This window comes from Macrosteles quadrilineatus, unplaced genomic scaffold (assembly GCF_028750875.1).
Source record: "Macrosteles quadrilineatus isolate MER2022 unplaced genomic scaffold, UCM_ALF_1.0 Scaffold_6__1_contigs__length_79288215, whole genome shotgun sequence".
NCBI classification, from domain to species: Eukaryota; Metazoa; Arthropoda; class Insecta; order Hemiptera; family Cicadellidae; genus Macrosteles; species Macrosteles quadrilineatus.
In genome coordinates this window covers 59682710-59688490 of record NW_026542599.1, presented here as the reverse complement: position 1 = coordinate 59688490, position 5781 = coordinate 59682710, and the positions used below count along the sequence as shown (strand labels likewise).

Sequence of the window (5781 nt, the reverse complement as noted above, 5' to 3'; positions counted from 1 at the left end):
AGAAACAAAATTTCACCATCAGGATGATTACCAATGATGAAGCTATTAAGATTATTAAGATATTAGATTTGGACCACTGTTTTGACTGCAGTATGAAGAAAAAGTTATCTTAACACATTAATCAGTGATATCTATAAGAGTCAGAAGATAAACTTAAATGTAAGCAATAGGTTTATATGCTTATCACATTCATGGTTTTTATTAGTACATTGCCGAAAGCCCAAACTCAAACGGACAACAGAGTTAAAAATGGCATCCATTCAAAGATTTCTTAAATTTTACCCCACTTTTTGTTATTGGAAAAATTATAACATTTGAGATAGGCCTACATACATTTTGAACAACTACCATTTGGGGGCTCAGTTGTCCGTTGCGGCATTGTATTCTAATTCTACTATAAAATACCGTTTTTATCAATGTTAAAGTATTACCCTAGGATTACTTCTAACAATCCTCTTCAGACTCCTAGCAAGCGGTTCCCCTAAAGAGGTGGCGTATCATTGAATAATGTGTTCTAGTGATAAATTATCTCACTAGATTTGTAAAATGTATTTGTTGTTTTTATAACCATTCCTCATGTTTTGCTGTTTTTTATCCTGTTGAACTATTTTGACACTATTTTTATTGTAATTATTTTGACACTATTTATTGTACAATGTACATAAAAATGAATAAAGATATTTGAATTGAATTGAATTGAATTGTTCAAATGATTATTATGTCCAGTAACTTGAATCCAAGTTTTGTAGCTCTATTTTCATTATTTGTTAAATTTGAAATTCATTGTTGGTGATGGTGAGTTAATGTTGTTGAAAGGTTTATTGCGGACATTTGTACTCATTATTGTCCTCAGCTTTTTTCCACCTTGTTTTTAAGAATAGCTTGGATACACCTGCATATACCGTTGAAAAGCAACAACATCTATTCCTATCAACCACACAGTCAGAAAACGTCCAACAAAAATGTTGCCAAATTTCTTCAGATTTAAAAGTAATTACAAACATCTCTTTGAATTCCTCAAACCTTTTCCGTGCTGTCCCACAGACTAACTCCGAACATAAACAAAGGATGAGCACTTCAGAATGCGACTCACGATTGTCAACGTACTTGGAGGATTAATTAAGTCCAACAATTACAAAACGGAGTACGGAAGATCTCCAGTTATGGTAATTGTGGCCAGCAACCTCAATCAATGAGTTCCACAGACAATGGAAGGTTCAAGCCATCTGTCTTTGGACACAATTACATCCCTGGACCGTTACTGCTGACATCTGGCACTTGGGAAATCTCTTTGGTCAAGTATGGCCATTAAAGAGTTGAAGCAGTTTAAGGGAGTAGGGTAAAATGCAGTACTTGAATAGCATGGCTTTGATAAAAGTAGTTTATTTGTTAAGTATAGTCCCTTAACAAAACTTAGGCGGTTTTAGGGAAAGTCCACCAACAACTTTTTTGCTTAATTAACTGAAAAGGTCCTATTTTTTAGTTCACAGTAAGTGTAGCATAATTCAGAACTGCGTAATTCAGTTGAAATTAAAAAATAGCATTGTAACTGTTAAAATGGTGAACAATTGTGAATAATTATTATCTCTTACTAAGCCTACTTATTATCTCTGTACGGCCATATTGCTGGCTCTATCAAATTATTGTTGAAACCTATAAATTGAAAATAATAAAAATACTTAGAAATTAACATGCCTACTTATATTTTTTTATAAAAACCTTTCTAGCCTTGCATTGTGCTTTTGTATGAGTAAATAAATATATTTTCAGATAACATGGTTTCTCAGTTAAAAATACTTTTCAAGACGACACATGTCACAAACTACAAATATTGAGCAAGAAATGCCATCAAAGTAATTTACAACATTTTTTGAAAATTTCCAATACTGTATAGGGAACGTCTCCAGGATAAGATCTAGACCCTGGACCGATTTACTTTTCGTTTTGATGTCCTCAGAGGTCCAAAAACAACATCCGTTCCAATTCATGTATATACAGGGTGTTTCGTGACCCTCTACCAACCTTTTAAGGTATTATTTTAGGGTTCATGACAAATTTAAATATTACATATAAATCTCTCTCTGTAAGTCAATGATTACTTGCAGACCCGCCATTTTGTATTTTTTGAAAACCGCCTTTTTCCTCAATAACCGCATTAAAATTCTGAAACGTTGCATGAATCTACAGACTTATGATTGACTGAGAGACGATTTGAATGTGATGTGTACATTTGTTATGAACTTGTTATGAAAGGTAGAGAGTTACGAAATACCCTGTACTTAGATGTATGTTTATATAAAGGGTGTATACAAACTCTTTGGAAAGCATTTGTACTTGAAGAGATACCATATAACATACTAATAATAACTCCGATGACGAACGGTTTGGGGAATATTTTATTCATTGAATGATCAACCAAATTTGGCAACTAACACAATTAATATCATTATTGTTTTTACACTTATTACTCTTTAAACAATGCTAAATGCTCAAAAAATGTATACTTCACCCAATTTATCGCAGTTAGATGAATTAATGTAAGCCTTGAAAGTAACCGTTGATTTCGACGGGTTTCATCTAGTAACTAATAAGAGGTATATTTTTGTTTTAAGAAAACATTTCATGCACAATCAAATGATACTATAAATTCACTTATTATAATAAAGTTTTACTGTAACTATATTTAGTGAGTAATTTTTTTCTTTAGTTTATTGAAATTCAAATGATCGAAATTAAATTAAGACCTGGCACTGTGAATGCTAGTACAATCTTTTATTTATTAACCATTACCTGAAGTTTCATATAATTTTGAAACAGCGATGTTAAATTTTTGTGTGAAACTCCACACAGAAGTGGTATTTCACAATGCTAGAGTGCTCCACAGTTATGTAACAATCATTAAACATATGGTAGGCTAGTTGGGTAAGCGTTCACCAGCACCATTGTAGGTCTATCGCTATTCACAGCCTTCTTCCAGAGGATTCACTATGAGGTTCCTGGTTCTCCTGCTACTCATTGCGGTCTTGGCGACTTCCGAAGCCTGTGAACCTTCCGGATGGATGTCCGAAGTATCCGGAAAGATCGTGGAATGGATCGACCCTTCTTACTGGTCGTCGAGGAGTTCTAAATTAATCAGCCGTTAGGTGAGCTTAGATAAGAAAACGTGAATGTAATTTTTTACACTGGTAAACTTTTTGGATATAATAATATTATATATTTGAAATTCATTGTTAGGATCACTTGATGGATATCCAGGCTCTCAACAACCTAGATCAGACATAAGATGAAATTTTGTATATTAATTTATAAAAAGGTAATATTATGAGGATTGTCAAGTTGAAAATACTCGAAATCTTATACAGCAGGGTATTTATAAAAAAAAAACTTTTCTCATTCAATCAACCATAACACCTTTGTTCAACTTAAAGCTATGAAATGACAACCAAATTCTAGGAAATTATTTCAAGTTTTGGTACATAATAAAGAGTATACCTAACTTCAATGTGTTTTCCTTAATTTGCACGTAATAATCGAGTATAGATTCCAGTTTGGACCTGGAATAAGAAAATTTATTCCATCAGACGCTCTTTGAGTTCTTTAGTGTTCATTTTAAGCAGCATCAATACAATTGTATTGTTAAAGCCAAACCAATCAGCTGATAAAACTGCTACCTACTGATTAAAACTTAATTAGCCACTCTTTCATGTTTTGTTTTAGAAAACTGTTTTGTTTCATGAGAAGAGGATGGGAGGATAAAGTTGTAAAAGTTTTTTATAAACACCCTGTACTTTTAAGCAATTTAGTGACTACTTAGGATTTTGTAAGTAACAGATGGATTTAAAACACACTGTTTCTTGAATAGCTTCTTTTTTCTAAATTTATTTATGACGATTAGTATATCTCGTTATGAATGTATAAAAACTATATTTGTCTGCTTAAACGGGAAAATGTTGGTTTAATATAATAATGATTATATTTCAATCTAGTTGTCCTAATTTTGCAAAAAAATTTACTTTATTGTTGACGACGATAAGTTTGAAATTTCCATTCCCATTACAAAAAAGTGTAGGAAACTTAATTACAACAACATGATTCAACTTTGGCATTCTGACACAAAATCATGCTTAAAATATTATTAGGTATAAGAGATTTGTATCTCTTATTTGCAGACAAAAAAATTCCCTACTTCAACTGAGGAGAACTCTTAACTACAAAGTCTTATAGTTTGGCATGAGCTCCAATTGATCATTAAAGGTTTTTCACAGTATTTATAAAAAGAAAGTTAATGGAGATAAAATAAAAAATAATCATGATTGTATCTATATATTTGAAAAGGATAGAGTTTTTTTTTTCAAATCATAATCATTTTATTGGGGAACAATTTATTTTGCACCTACATGTTTTTTACAAAATACTTTGTTGTAATTAATTTTACTCTTGTATGAATTTCGTACTCTATTTCGATTACATTACCGGTTGTTCAAAAACTTAAAAAATGTTACATATAGATAAGTATACGTTTTAAATATAAAGTTCTTTATTTTATTTTTTTTTAAATCAGTTTGCCAACATTTACTGCAAGCTCCCTTTTGTAGTTGTTTCAAAAATCTATTATTTGGTTAAGATTGATAGTCAAGCCATTTTTATAATTCGCTATGTTTTTTTTTCAGTAAAGTTCCGTCAACTGGAAGAGCCATTCCTTCTATACTGATTCCATGTTTCTCCTGCAGAAGTAATTCTTTAATAAAATAATTAACCGAACAGTTCTTATTATTCATTTCATACCTTCCAGCCAGCACCTTGCTACCATACCTTTAAGTTTTGTATAGTATTGTTAACTAAGAGCTACACTCTATCTCTTCAAAAAATCCCAATAAGTATATTATGTAGATGAGTAATCACACTAAGAAACATAACTGCAATACAAGTAAATGTATACAAAGGTAATTCAATGATAATTGATTTGATAAATGTCAAAAAAGCCCCAAGTGTCATACAAAGCATGCGAGGGATGAAAACCTACATTTCCCTAGGTTTGCAGTCTCAGGTCAAAGAAGGGAATCAAGCTTCTTTCTAAACATAATATTTCATTTTGATTTACTATATGACCCATGCTGATCCGCAGCGTTAAAATAAATATCATATCCGTAATATGTACAGTAGTACAGTAATACAGTAGTTCAAACGATGAATACCTTAAATTAAAGCCTAGTACCAGGGGACCGAGGTGGGGTGTGTTTTGATTTGTTCAAAGTAAAAAAATTAAACCTAAAAGCCTACAAATATTTACCTCATCATAGGTAAGAGTTTCCAATCTCCACTTACGAATTCATTATGCTTGTAACTCCTCCGATCGAAAATTGCTCAATTAGCAAGCTCTCGATAGTATTCTCGACAACGCTAGATAAGGTAAACAAAGGAAAAATTTTGAGGTCCCCAGAGGCCAAAAACACCATCAGTTTAAATTCATATATATATGAATTTTATATATACAGGGTGTCTCACGAGAGGTGTCTCAAATTGATTACGGAAAAACGGCTTAACGTACAAGGATGAAATAAAATTATTTCCAGCTAAATCGACCCCAAGGAATAACGTAAAGATATTTTTAACTTTTTCCCAATACAGGGTGTGCCAAAAACTGAGGGTCACTAGTTCGAATCTCGGAATTTTCAAATGTAAACATATGTCATGTTATACATCATCTTAAAGGTATTTGATAGACAAACATTTTGGCGAAAACAGAAATAAGTTATCTTTTTCCGTTTCAAAATGGCGGCA

The 5781-nt window shown here is 31.9% G+C and overlaps 1 long non-coding RNA gene across 1 annotated transcript; it reads left to right on the top strand.

The window, feature by feature from the left end:
• Positions 1-2905: 2905 nt before the first annotated feature.
• On the top strand, positions 2906-4761 carry LOC128996109 (uncharacterized). Its single transcript, XR_008491017.1, has 2 exons — positions 2906-3143; positions 4671-4761. It is a non-coding gene; the product is annotated as an uncharacterized LOC128996109 (long non-coding RNA).
• Positions 4762-5781: the final 1020 nt, after the last annotated feature.